At 42.7% G+C, this 13,538-nt stretch overlaps 3 non-coding genes across 3 annotated transcripts; all 3 read left to right on the top strand.

Moving 5' to 3' along the window:
• The first annotated feature begins 961 nt into the window (after positions 1-961).
• On the top strand, positions 962-1,033 carry TRNAP-CGG (transfer RNA proline (anticodon CGG)). Its single transcript has one exon. It is a non-coding gene; the product is annotated as a tRNA-Pro (tRNA).
• A 6,675-nt stretch (positions 1,034-7,708) lies between these two features.
• On the top strand, positions 7,709-7,780 carry TRNAP-AGG (transfer RNA proline (anticodon AGG)). The gene has a single exon. It is a non-coding gene; the product is annotated as a tRNA-Pro (tRNA).
• Positions 7,781-12,760: 4,980 nt separating this feature from the next.
• On the top strand, positions 12,761-12,832 carry TRNAP-CGG (transfer RNA proline (anticodon CGG)). The gene has a single exon. It is a non-coding gene; the product is annotated as a tRNA-Pro (tRNA).
• Positions 12,833-13,538: the final 706 nt, after the last annotated feature.

Below are 13,538 nucleotides of genomic sequence, written 5' to 3'. Positions count from 1 at the left end.
TAGTTTGTTTCGTTCATTGATGGGTTTTTGGAAAAGGAAAACTCTTTATGCAAGGCCTCGGAGCGTGGAAGACCTACAACACAGAACAGAACAGACCCTAATAAACCAACAATGTATTGGCTCGTTGGTCCAGAGTTATGATTCTTCCTTTGGGTGTGAGAGATCGCGGCCTCATCATCCTGGATGAGTCCTCAAAATTAATCTTTTATACTTCTTTCTTTGTTTGTTGGAGAGCTTGAGAAGCAGTGGAAGGATCTGAGGGTGAATCATGGTGGTTTGAGGCAGTCAAGTTCAGTGTATTGATGGGCTGCTGCAAAGCCAAAAACTCTTGGTCCTATTTTGATGGTCCTGGAAATGATATAGCACAGAAGAGAACAGAGCCTAACACCAACAACAAGGATGGTTCGTTGGTCTGGAGGTATGATTCTAGCTTCGGGTGCGAGAGGTCCTGGGTTAAAATCACCAGACGAGCCCTGATGATTCATCTTTGAAACGTTGTTTGTTGAAGGGTTTGAGAATCAGTGGAAGGATCTGAGGATGTGTTATGTTGAATTTGAGGTAGTTTGTTTCGTTCATTGATGGGTTTTTGGAAAAGGAAAACTCTTTATGCAAGGCCTTGGAGCGCGGAAGACCGACAACACAGAACAGAACAGATCCTAATAAACTAACAATGTATTGGCTCGTTGGACCAGAGTTATGATTCTTGCTTTGGATTGAGAGGTAGCGGCTTCATCACCCTGGATGAGTCCTCAAAATTAATCTTTTGAACTTCCTTTCTTTGTTTGATGGAGAGCTTGAGAAGCAGTGGAAGGATTTGAGGGTGACTTCTGTTGTGTTTGAAGTCGTCGTGTTTTGATCATTGATGGGCTTTTGCAAAAGCATGAACTCTTTGTCCAAATTTCATGCTCCTGAAAGAGCTGTGACACAGAAGTGAACAGAGCCTAACACATATAATAGGGTTGGTTCGTTGGTCTAGAGGTATGATTCTCGCTTAGGGTGCGAGAGGTCCCGGGTTCAAATCCCGGACGAGCCCTTTGATTGAACTTTTATACCTTCTTGATTTGGTGGAGACCTGCCAAAGCCTTGGAATGATCTGAAGAGAAATTGCATTAGGTAGAGGCAGAACTGTTCAGTGAATTTTTGGGCTCATGCAAAAGCAAAAACTTTTTGTCCAAAGTCTCGGCTTGTGGGAGAGCTATAACACAGAACAGAACAGACCCTAATAAACCAACAACCTATTGGCCCGTTGGTCTAGAGGTATGTTTTTGCTTCGGGTGTGATGGGTCCTGGTTTAAAATCCCAGAGGTGTCCTGATGATTCGTCTTTTAAACATTGTTTGTTGGAGGGTTTGAGAATCAGTGGAAGGATCTGAGGATGCGTTATGTTGAATTTGGGGTAGTTTGTTTCGTTCATTGATGGGTTTTTGAAAAGGAAAACTCTTTATGCAAGGCCTCGTAGCGTGGAAGACCTACAACACAGAACAGAACAGACCCTAATAAACCAACAATGTATTGGCTCGTTGGTCCAGAGTTATGATTCTTCCTTTGGGTGTGAGAGATCGCGGCCTCATCATCCTGGATGAGTCCACAAAATTAATCTTTCATACTTGTTTGTTTGTTTGTTGGAGAGCTTGAGAAGCAGTGGAAGGATGTGAGGGTGACTTATGTTGTGTTTGAGGTCAGCCTGTTTAGATGATTGACCGGCTTTTGCAAAAGCAAAAACTCTTTGTCCAAATTTCATGCTCCTGAAACAGCTCAAACACCGAAGAAACAGAGTTTCAAAACTACATTGCAATAAGGTTGGTTTGTTGGTCTAGCTCTAGAGTCTCGACTCTATTTTTGCTTCGGATGCGAGAGGTCCCGGGTTCAAATCCGGGACGAGCCCTTTGATTGAACTTTTATACCTTCTTGATTTCATGGACACCTGCCAAAGCATCCTTCATGATTTCGTGGCGACCTGCCAAATCCTTGGAATGATCTGAAGGGAAATTGCATTAGGTTGAGGCAGAAGTGTTCAGCGAATTTTTGGGCTTATGCAAAAGCAAAAACTTTTTGTCCAAAGTCTCGGCTTGTGGGAGAGCTATAACACAGAACAGAAGAGACCATAATAAACCAATAACGTATTGGCTCGTTGGTCTAGAGGTATGTTTTTTGCTTCGGGTGTGATAGGTCCTGGGTTAAAATCCCAGAGGTGCCCTGATGATTCGTCTTTTAAACATTGTTTGTTGGAGGGTTTGAGAATCAGTGGAGGGATCTGAGGATGCGTTATGTTGAATTTGAGGTGGTTTGTTTCGTTCATTGATGGGTTTTTGGAAAAGGAAAACTCTTTATGCAAGGCCTCGTAACGTGGAAGACCTACAACACAGAACAGAACAGACCCTAATAAACCATCAATGTATTGACTCGTTGGTCCAGTGTTTTGATTCTTCCTTTGGGTGTGAGAGATCGTGGCCTCATTATCCTGGCTGAGTCCTCATAATTCATCTTTTATACTTCTTTCTTTGTTTGTTGGAGAGCTTGAGAAGCAGTGGAAGGATCTGAGGGTGACTTCTGTTGTGTTTGAGGTCAGCGTGTTTAGATGATTGACCGGCTTTTGGAAAAGCAAAAACTCTTTGTCTAAATTTCATGCTCCTGAAAGAGCTGTGACACAGAAGAGAACAGAGCCTAACACATGTAATAAGGTTGGTTCGTTGGTTTTGAGATATGATTCTCGCTTAGGGTGTGAGAGGTTATGGGTTCAAATCCCAGACAAGCCCTTTGATTGAACTTTTATATCTTCTTGAATTGGTGGAGACCTGCCAAAGCCTTGGAATGATCTGAAGGGAAATTGCATTAGGTTGAGGCAGAAGTGTTCAGTGAATTTTTGGGCTTTTGCAAAAGCAAAAACTTTTTATCCAAAGTCTCGGCTTGTGGGAAAGCTATAACACAGAACAGAACAGACCCTAATAAACCAACAACCTACTGGCTCGTTGGTCTCGAGGTATGTTTTTTGCTTCGGGTGTGATAGGTCCTGGGTTAAAATCCCTGAGGTGTCCTGATGAATCGTTTTTTAAACATTGTTTGTTGGAGGGTTTGAGAATCAGTGGAAGGATCTGAGGATGCGTTATGTTGAATTTGAGGTAGTTTGTTTCGTTCATTGATGGGTTTTTGGAAAAGGAAAAACTCTTTATGCAAGGCTTTGGAGCGTGGAAGACCTACAACACAGAACAGAACAGACCCTAATAAACCAACAATGTATTGGCTCGTTGGTCCAGAGTTATGATTCTTCCTTTGGGTGGAGAGATCGCGGCCTCATCATCCTGGATGAGTCCTCAAAATTAATCTTTTATACTTCTTTCTTTGTTTGTTGGAGAGCTTGAGAAGCAGTGGAAGGATCTGAGGGTGAATCATGGTGGTTTGAGGCAGTCAAGTTCAGTGTATTGATGGGCTGCTGCAAAGCCAAAAACTCTTGGTCCTATTTTGATGGTCCTGGAAATGATATAGCACAGAAGAGAACAGAGCCTAACACCAACAACAAGGATGGTTCGTTGGTCTGGAGGTATGATTTTAGCTTCGGGTGCGAGAGGTCCTGGGTTAAAATCCCAGACGAGCCCTGATGATTCATCTTTGAAACGTTGTTTGTTGAAGGGTTTGAGAATCAGTGGAAGGATCTGGGGATGTGTTATGTTGAATTTGAGGTAGCTTGTTTCGTTCCTTGATGGGTTTTTGGAAAAGGAAAACTCTTTATGCAAGGCCTCGGAGCGTGGAAGACCTACAACACAGAACAGAACAGACCCTAATAAACCAACAATGTATTGGCTCGTTGGTCCAGAGTTATGTTTCTTCCTTTGGGTGTGAGAGATCGCGGCCTCATCATCCTGGATGAGTCCTCAAAATTAATCTTTTATACTTCTTTCTTTGTTTGTTGGAGAGCTTGAGAAGCAGTGGAAGGATCTGAGGGTGAATCATGGTGGTTTGAGGCAGTCAAGTTCAGTGTATTGATGGGCTGCTGCAAAGCCAAAAACTCTTGGTCCTATTTTGATGGTCCTGGAAATGATATAGCACTGAAGAGAACAGAGCCTAACACCAACAACAAGGATGGTTCGTTGGTCTGGAGGTATGATTCTAGCTTCGGGTGCGAGAGGTCCTGGGTTAAAATCCCAGACGAGCCCTGATGATTCATCTTTGAAACGTTGTTTGTTGAAGGGTTTGAGAATCAGTGGAAGGATCTGAGGATGTGTTATGTTGAATTTGAGGTAGTTTGTTTCGTTCATTGATGGGTTTTTGGAAAAGGAAAACTCTTTATGCAAGGCCTCGGAGCACGGAAGACTGACAACACAGAACAGAACAGATCCTAATTAAACCAACAATGTATTGGCTCGTTGGACCAGAGTTATGATTCTTGCTTTGGGTGGAGAGGTCGCGGCTTCATCACCCTGGATGAGTCCTCAAAGTTAATCTTTTGAACTTCCTTTCTTTGTTTGATGGAGAGCTTGAGAAGCAGTGGAAGGATTTGAGGGTGACTTCTGTTGTGTTTGAGGTCGTCGTGTCTTGATCATTGATGGGCTTTTGGAAAAGCATGAACTCTTTGTCCAAATTTCATGCTCCTGAAAGAGCTGTGACACAGAAGAGAACAGAGCCTAACACATATAATAAGATTGGTTCGTTGGTCTAGACTCTAGAGGTATGAATCTCACTTAGGGTGCGAGAGGTCCTGGGTTAAATCCTGGACGAGGCCTTTGATTGAACCTCTATATCTTCTTGATTTGGTGTAGATCTGCCAAAGCCTTGGAATGATGTGAAGAGAAATTGCATTAGGTTGAGGCAGAAGTGTTCAGTGAATTTTGGGCTTATGCAAAAGCAAAAACTTTTTGTCCAAAGTCTCAGCTTGTGGGAGAGCTATAACACAGAACAGAACAGACCCTAATAAACCAACAACGTATTGGCTCGTTGGTCTGGAGGTATGTTTTTTGCTTCGGGTGTGATAGGTCCTGGGTTAAAATCCCAGAGGTGCCCTGATGATTCGTCTTTTAAACATTGTTTGTTGGAGGGTTTGAGAATCAGTGGAAGGATCTGAGGATGCGTTATGTTGAATTTGAGGTTGTTTGTTTCGTTCATTGATGGGTTTTTGGAAAAGGAAAACTCTTTATGCAAGGCCTCGTAGCGTGGAAGACCTACAACACAGAACAGAACAGACCCTAATAAACCATCAATGTATTGACTCGTTGGTCCAGTGTTATGATTCTTCCTTTGGGTGTGAGAGATCGCGGCCTCATTATCCTGGTTGAGTCTTCATAATTCATCTTTTATACTTCTTCTTTGTTTGTTGGAGAGCTTGAGAAGCAGTGGAAGGATCTGAGGGTGACTTCTGTTGTGTTTGAGGTCAGCGTGTTTGGATGATTGACCGGCTTTTGCAAAAGCAAAAACTCTTTTTCCAAAGTCTCGGCTTGTGGGAGAGCTATAACACAGAACAGAACAGACCCTAATAAACCAACAAAGTATTGGCTCGTTGGTCTAGAGGTATGTTTTTGCTTCGGGTGTGATAGGTCCTGGGTTAAAATCCCAGAGATGCCCTGATGATTCGTCTTTTAAACATTGTTTGTTTGAGGGTTTGAGAATCAGTGGAAGGATCTGAGGATGCGTTATGTTGAATTTGGGGTAGTTTGTTTCGTTCATTGATGGGTTTTTGGAAAAGGAAAACTCTTCATGCAAGGCCTCGTAGCGTGGAAGACCTACAACACAGAACAGAACAGACCCTAATAAACCAACAATGTATTGGCTCGTTGGTCCAGAGTTATGATTCTTCCTTTGGGTGTGAGAGATCGCGGCCTCATCATCCTGGATGAGTCCTCAAAATTAATCTTTTATACTTCTTTGTTTGTTTGTTGGAGAGCTTGAGAAGCAGTGGAAGGATGTGAGGGTGACTTATGTTGTGTTTGAGGTCAGCGTGTTTAGATGATTGACCGGCTTTTGCAAAAGCAAAAACTCTTTGTCCAAATTTCATGCTCCTGAAAGAGCTGTGACACAGAAGAGAACAGAGGATAACATATATAATAAGGTTGGTTCGTTGGTCCAGAGGTATGATTCTCGCTTAGGATGCAAGAGGTCCTGGGTTCAAATCCCGGTACAAGCCCTTTGATTGAACTTCTATATCTTCTTGATTTGGTGGAGACCTGACAAACCCTTGGAATGATCTGAAGAGAAATTGCATTAGGTTGAGGCAGAAGTGTTCAGTGAATCTTTGGGCTTATGCAAAAGCAAAAACATTTTGTCCAAAGTCTCGGCTTGTGGGAGAGCTATAACACAGAACAGAACAGACCCTAATAAACCAACAACGTATTGGCTCGTTGGTCTAGAGGTATGTTTTTTGCTTCGGTCCTGGGTTAAAATCCCAGAGGTGCCCTGATGATTCGTCTTTTAAACATTGTTTGTTGGAGGGTTTGAGAACCAGTGGAAGGATCTGAGGATGCGTTATGTTGAATTTGAGGTCGTTTGTTTCATTCATTGATGTGTTTTTGGAAAAGGAAAACTCTTTATGCAAGGCCTCGTAGCATGGAAGACCTACAACACAGAACAGAACAGACCCTAATAAACCATCAATGTATTGACTCGTTGGTCCAGAGTTATGATTCTTCCTTTGGGTGTGAGAGATCGCGGCCTCATTATCCTGGATGAGTCCTCAAAATTAATCTTTTATACTTCTTTGTTTGTTTGTTGGAGAGCTTGAGAATCAGTGGAAGGATCTGAGGATGCGTTATGTTGAATTTGAGGTAGTTTGTTTCGTTCATTGATGGGTTTTTGGAAAAGGAAAACTCTTTATGCAAGGCCTCGGAGCGTGGAAGACCTACAACACAGAACAGAACAGACCCTAATAAACCAACAATGTATTGGCTCGTTGGTCCAGAGTTATGATTCTTCCTTTGGGTGTGAGAGATCGCGGCCTCATCATCCTGGATGAGTCCTCAAAATTAATCTTTTATACTTCTTTCTTTGTTTGTTGGAGAGCTTGAGAAGCAGTGGAAAGATCTGAGGGTGAATCATGGTGGTTTGAGGCAGTCAAGTTCAGTGTATTGATGGGCTGCTGCAAAGCCAAAAACTCTTGGTCCTATTTTGATGGTCCTGGAAATGATATAGCACAGAAGAGAACAGAGCCTAACACCAACAACAAGGATGGTTCGTTGGTCTGGAGGTATGATTCTAGCTTCGGGTGCGAGAGGTCTTGGGTTAAAATCCCAGACGAGCCCTGATGATTAATCTTTGAAACGTTGTTTGTTGAAGGGTTTGAGAATCAGTGGAAGGATCTGAGGATGTGTTATGTTGAATTTGAGGTAGTTTGTTTCGTTCATTGATGGGTTTTTGGAAAAGGAAAACTCTTTATGCAAGGCCTCGGAGCGTGGAAGACCGACAACACAGAACAGAACAGATCCTAATTAAACCAACAATGTATTGGCTCGTTGGACCAGAGTTATGATTCTTGCTTTGGGTGGAGAGGTCGCGGCTTCATCACCCTGGATGAGTCCTCAAAATTAATCTTTTGAACTTCCTTTCTTTGTTTGATGGAGAGCTTGAGAAGCAGTGGAAGGATTTGAGGGTGACTTCTGTTGTGTTTGAGGTCGTCGTGTTTTGATCATTGATGGGCTTTTGCAAAAGCATGAACTCTTTGTCCAAATTTCATGCTCCTGAAAGAGCTGTGACAGAAGAGAACAGAGCCTAACACATATAATCAGGTTGGTTCGTTGGTCTAGAGGTATGATTCTCGCTTAGGGTGCGAGAGGTCCCGGGTTCAAATCCCGGATGAGCCCTTTGATTGAACTTTTATACCTTCTTGATTTGGTGAAGACCTGCCAAACCCTTAGAATGATCTGAAGAGAAATTGCATTAGGTTGAGGCAGAAGTGTTCAGTGAATTTTTGGGCTTATGCAAAAGCAAAAACTTTTTGTCCAAAGTCTCGGCTTGTGGGAGAGCTATAATACAGAACAGAACAGACCCTAATAAACCAACAACGTATTGGCTCGTTGGTCTAGAGGTATGGTTTTTGCTTCGGGTGCGATAGGTCCTGGGTTAAAATCCCAGAGGTGCCCTGATGATTCGTCTTTTAAACATTGTTTGTTGGAGGGTTTGAGAATCAGTGGAAGGATCTGAGGATGCGTTATGTTGAATTTGAGGTAGTTTGTTTCATTCATTGATGGGTTTTTGGAAAAGGAAAACTCTTTATGCAAGGCCTCGTAGCGTGGAAGACCTACAACACAGAACAGAACAGACCCTAATAAACCATCAATGTATTGACTCGTTGGTCCAGAGTTATGATTCTTCCTTTGGGTGTGAGAGATCGCGGCCTCATTATCCTGGATGAGTCCTCAAAATTAATCTTTTATACTTCTTTATTTGTTTGTTGGAGAGCTTGAGAATCAGTGGAAGGATCTGAGGATGCGTTATGTTGAATTTGAGGTAGTTTGTTTCGTTCATTGATGGGTTTTTGGAAAAGGAAAACTCTTTATGCAAGGCCTCGGAGCGTGGAAGACCTACAACACAGAACAGAACAGACCCTAATAAACCAACAATGTATTGGCTCGTTGGTCCAGAGTTATGTTTCTTCCTTTGGGTGTGAGAGATCGCGGCCTCATCATCCTGGATGAGTCCTCAAAATTAATCTTTTATACTTCTTTCTTTGTTTGTTGGAGAGCTTGAGAAGCAGTGGAAGGATCTGAGGGTGAATCATGGTGGTTTGAGGCAGTCAAGTTCAGTGTATTGATGGGCTGCTGCAAAGCCAAAAACTCTTGGTCCTATTTTGATGGTCCTGGAAATGATATAGCACAGAAGAGAACAGAGCCTAACACCAACAACAAGGATGGTTCGTTGGTCTGGAGGTATGATTCTAGCTTCGGGTGCGAGAGGTCCTGGGTTAAAATCCCAGACGAGCCCTGATGATTCATCTTTGAAACGTTGTTTGTTGAAGGGTTTGAGAATCAGTGGAAGGATCTGAGGATGTGTTATGTTGAATTTGAGGTAGTTTGTTTCGTTCATTGATGGGTTTTTGGAAAAGGAAAACTCTTTATGCAAGGCCTCGGAGCACGGAAGACCGCCAACACAGAACAGAACAGATCCTAATTAAACCAACAATGTATTGGCTCGTTGGACCAGAGCTATGATTCTTGCTTTGGGCGGAGAGTTCGCGGCTTCATCACCCTGGATGAGTCCTCAAAGTTAATCTTTTGAACTTCCTTTCTTTGTTTGATGGAGAGCTTGAGAAGCAGTGGAAGGATTTGAGGGTGACTTCTGTTGTGTTTGAGGTCGTCGTGTCTTGATCATTGATGGGCTTTTGGAAAAGCATGAACTCTTTGTCCAAATTTCATGCTCCTGAAAGAGCTGTGACACAGAAGAGAACAGAGCCTAACACATATAATAAGTTTGGTTCGTTGCTCTAGAGGTATGATTCTCACTTAGGGTGCGAGAGGTCCTGGGTTAAATCCTGGACGAGGCCTTTGATTGAACCTCTATATCTTCTTGATTTGGTGTAGATGTGCCAAAGCCTTGGAATGATGTGAAGAGAAATTGCATTAGGTTGAGGCAGAAGTGTTCAGTGAATTTTGGGCTTATGCAAAAGCAAAAACTTTTTGTCCAAAGTCTCAGCTTGTGGGAGAGCTATAACACAGAACAGAACAGACCCTAATAAACCAACAACGTATTGGCTCGTTGGTCTGGAGGTATGTTTTTTGCTTCGGGTGTGATAGGTCCTGGGTTAAAATCCCAGAGGTGCCCTGATGATTCGTCTTTTAAACATTGTTTGTTGGAGGGTTTGAGAATCAGTGGAAGGATCTGAGGATGCGTTATGTTGAATTTGAGGTTGTTTGTTTCGTTCATTGATGGGTTTTTGGAAAAGGAAAACTCTTTATGCAAGGCCTCGTAGCGTGGAAGACCTACAACACAGAACAGAACAGACCCTAATAAACCATCAATGTATTGACTCGTTGGTCCAGTGTTATGATTCTTCCTTTGGGTGTGAGAGATCGTGGCCTCATTATCCTGGATGAGTCCTCATAATTCATCTTTTATACTTCTTCTTTGTTTGTTGGAGAGCTTGAGAAGCAGTGGAAGGATCTGAGGGTGACTTCTGTTGTGTTTGAGGTCAGCGTGTTTAGATGATTGACCGGCTTTTGCAAAAGCAAAAACTCTTTATCCAAAGTCTCGGCTTGTGGGAGAGCTATAACACAGAACCGAACAGACCCTAATAAACCAACAAAGTATTGGCTCGTTGGTCTAGAGGTATGTTTTTGCTTCGGGTGTGATAGGTCCTGGGTTAAAATCCCAGAGGTGCCCTGATGATTCGTCTTTTAAACATTGTTTGTTGGAGGGTTTGAGAATCAGTGGAAGGATCTGAGGATGCGTTATGTTAAATTTGGGGTAGTTTGTTTCGTTCAATGATGGGTTTTTGGAAAAGGAAAACTCTTCATGCAAGGCCTCGTAGCGTGGAAGACCTACAACACAGAACAGAACAGACCCTAATAAACCAACAATGTATTGGCTCGTTGGTCCAGAGTTATGATTCTTCCTTTGGGTGTGAGAGATCGCGGCCTCATCATCCTGGATGAGTCCTCAAAATTAATCTTTTATACTTCTTTCTTTGTTTGTTGGAGAGCTTGAGAAGCAGTGGAAGGATGTGAGGGTGACTTATGTTGTGTTTGAGGTCAGCGTGTTTGGATGATTGACCGGCTTTTGCAAAAGCAAAAACTCTTTGTCCAAATTTCATGCTCCTGAAAGAGCTGTGACACAGAAGAGAACAGAGCCTAACATATATAATAAGGTTGGTTCGTTGGTCTAGAGGTATGATTCTCACTTAGGGTCCAAGAGGTCACGGGTTCAAATCCCAAACAAGCCATTTTATTGAACTTTTATATCTTCTTGAATTGGTGGAGTCCTGCCAAAGCCTTGGAATGATCTGAAGAGAAATTGCATTAGGTTGAGGAAGAAGTGTTCAGTGAATTTTTGGGCTTATGCAAAATCAAAAACTTTTTTTCCAAAGTCTCGGCTTGTGGGAGAGCTATAACACAGAACAGAACAGACCCTAATAAACCAACAACGTATTGGCTCGTTGGTCTAGAGGTATGTATTTTACTTTGGGTGTGATAGGTCCTGGGTTAAAATCCCAGAGGTGCCCTGATGATTCGTCTTTTAAAAATTGTTTGTTGGAGGGTTTGAGAATCAGGGGAAGGATCTGAGGATGCGTTATGTTGAATTTGGGGTAGTTTGTTTCGTTCATTGATGGGTTTTTGAAAAGGAAAACTCTTTATGCAAGGCCTCGTAGCGTAGAAGACCTACAACACAGAACAGAACAGACCCTAATAAACCAACAATGTATTGGCTCGTTGGTCCAGAGTTATGATTCTTCCTTTGGGTCCTGGATGAGTCCACAAAATTAATCTTTCATACTTCTTTGTTTGTTTGTTGGAGAGCTTGAGAAGCAGTGGAAGGATCTGAGGGTGACTTATGTTGTGTTTGAGGTCAGCGTGTTTAGATGATTGACCGGCTTTTGCAAAAGCAAAAAGGTCTTTGTCCAAATTTCATGCTCCTGAAACAGCTCAAACACAGAAGAAACAGAGTTTCAAAACTACAATACAATAAGGTTGGTTCGTTGGTCTAGAGTCTAGACTCTAGACTCTATTTTTGTTTCGGATGCGAGAGGTCCCGGGTTGAAATCCGGGACGAGCCCTTTGATTGAACTTTTCTACCTTCTTGATTTCATGGACACCTGCCAAAGCATCCTTCATGATTTCGTGGAGACCTGCAAAAGCCTTGGAATGATCTGAAGGGAAATTGCATTAGGTTGAGGCAGAAGTGTTCAGTGAATTGTTGGGCTTTTGCGAAAGCAAAAACTTTTTATCCAAAGTCTCGGCTTGTGGGAGAGCTATAACACAGAACAGAACAGACCCTAATAAACCAACAACCTATTGGCTTGTTGGTCTCGAGGTATGTTTTTTGCTTCGGGTGTGATAGGTCCTGGGTTAAAATCCCAGAGGTGCCCTGATGAATCGTTTTTTAAACATTGTTTGTTGGAGAGCTTGAGAAGCAGTGGAAGGATCTGAGGGTGAATCATGGTGGTTTGAGGCAGTCAAGTTCAGTGTATTGATGGGCTGCTGCAAAGCCAAAAACTCTTGGTCCTATTTTGATGGTCCTGGAAATGATATAGCACAGAAGAGAACAGAGCCTAACACCAACAACAAGGATGGTTCGTTGGTCTGGAGCTATGATTCTAGCTTCGGGTGCGAGAGGTCCTGGGTTAAAATCCCAGACGAGCCCTGATGATTCATCTTTGAAACGTTGTTTGTTGAAGGGTTTGAGAATCAGTGGAAGGATCTGAGGATGTGTTATGTTGAATTTGAGGTAGCTTGTTTCGTTCATTGATGGGTTTTTGGAAAAGCAAAACTCTTTATGCAAGGCCTCGGAGCGTGGAAGACCGACAACACAGAACAGAACAGATCCTAATTAAACCAACAATGTATTGGCTCGTTGGACCAGAGTTATGATTCTTGCTTTGGGTGGAGAGGTCGCGGCTTCATCACCCTGGATGAGTCCTCAAAATTAATCTTTTGAACTTCCTTTCTTTGTTTGATGGAGAGCTTGAGAAGCAGTGGAAGGATTTGAGGGTGACTTCTGTTGTGTTTGAGGTCGTCGTGTTTTGATCATTGATGGGCTTTTGCAAAAGCATGAACTCTTTGTCCAAATTTCATGCTCCTGAAAGAGCTGTGACACAGAAGAGAACAGAGCCTAACACATATGATAAGGTTGGTTCGTTGGTCTAGAGGTATGATTCTCGCTTCGGGTGCGAGAGGTCCCGGGTTCAAATCCCGGACGAGCCCTTTGATTGAACTTTTATACCTTCTTGATTTGGTCGAGACCTGCCAAACCCTTGGAATGATCTGAAGAGAAATTGCATTAGGTTGAGGCAGAAGTGTTCAGTGAATTTTTGGGCTTATGCAAAAGCAAAAACTTTTTGTCCAAAGTCTCGGCTTGTGGGAGAGCTATAACACAGAACAGAACAGACCCTAATAAACCAACAACGTATTGGCTCGTTGGTCTAGAGGTATGTTTTTTGCTTCGGGTGTGATAGGTCCTGGGTTAAAATCCCAGAGGTGCCCTGATGATTCGTCTTTTAAACATTGTTTGTTGGAGGGTTTGAGAATCAGTGGAAGGATCTGAGGATGCGTTATGTTGAATTTGAGGTAGTTTGTTTCGTTCATTGATGGGTTTTTGGAAAAGGAAAACTCTTAATGCAAGGCCTCGGAGCGTGGAAGACCTACAACACAGAACAGAACAGACCCTAATAAACCAACAATGTATTGGCTCGTTGGTCCAGAGTTATGATTCTTCCTTTGGGTGTGAGAGATTGCGGCCTCATCATCCTGGATGAGTCCTCAAAATTAATCTTTTATACTTCTTTCTTTGTTTGTTGGAGAGCTTGAGAAGCAGTGGAAGGATCTGAGGGTGAATCGTGGTGGTTTGAGGCAGTCAAGTTCAGTGTATTGATGGGCTGCTGCAAAGCCAAAAACTCTTGGTCCTATTTTG

The sequence above is a fragment of the Myxine glutinosa genome, chromosome 1 (genome assembly GCF_964187855.1).
Source record: "Myxine glutinosa chromosome 1, kmMyxGlut1.1, whole genome shotgun sequence".
NCBI classification, from domain to species: Eukaryota; Metazoa; Chordata; class Myxini; order Myxiniformes; family Myxinidae; genus Myxine; species Myxine glutinosa.
The sequence above is the reverse complement of the archived record's forward strand: the minus strand, read 5'-3'. Positions and strand labels throughout refer to the sequence as shown.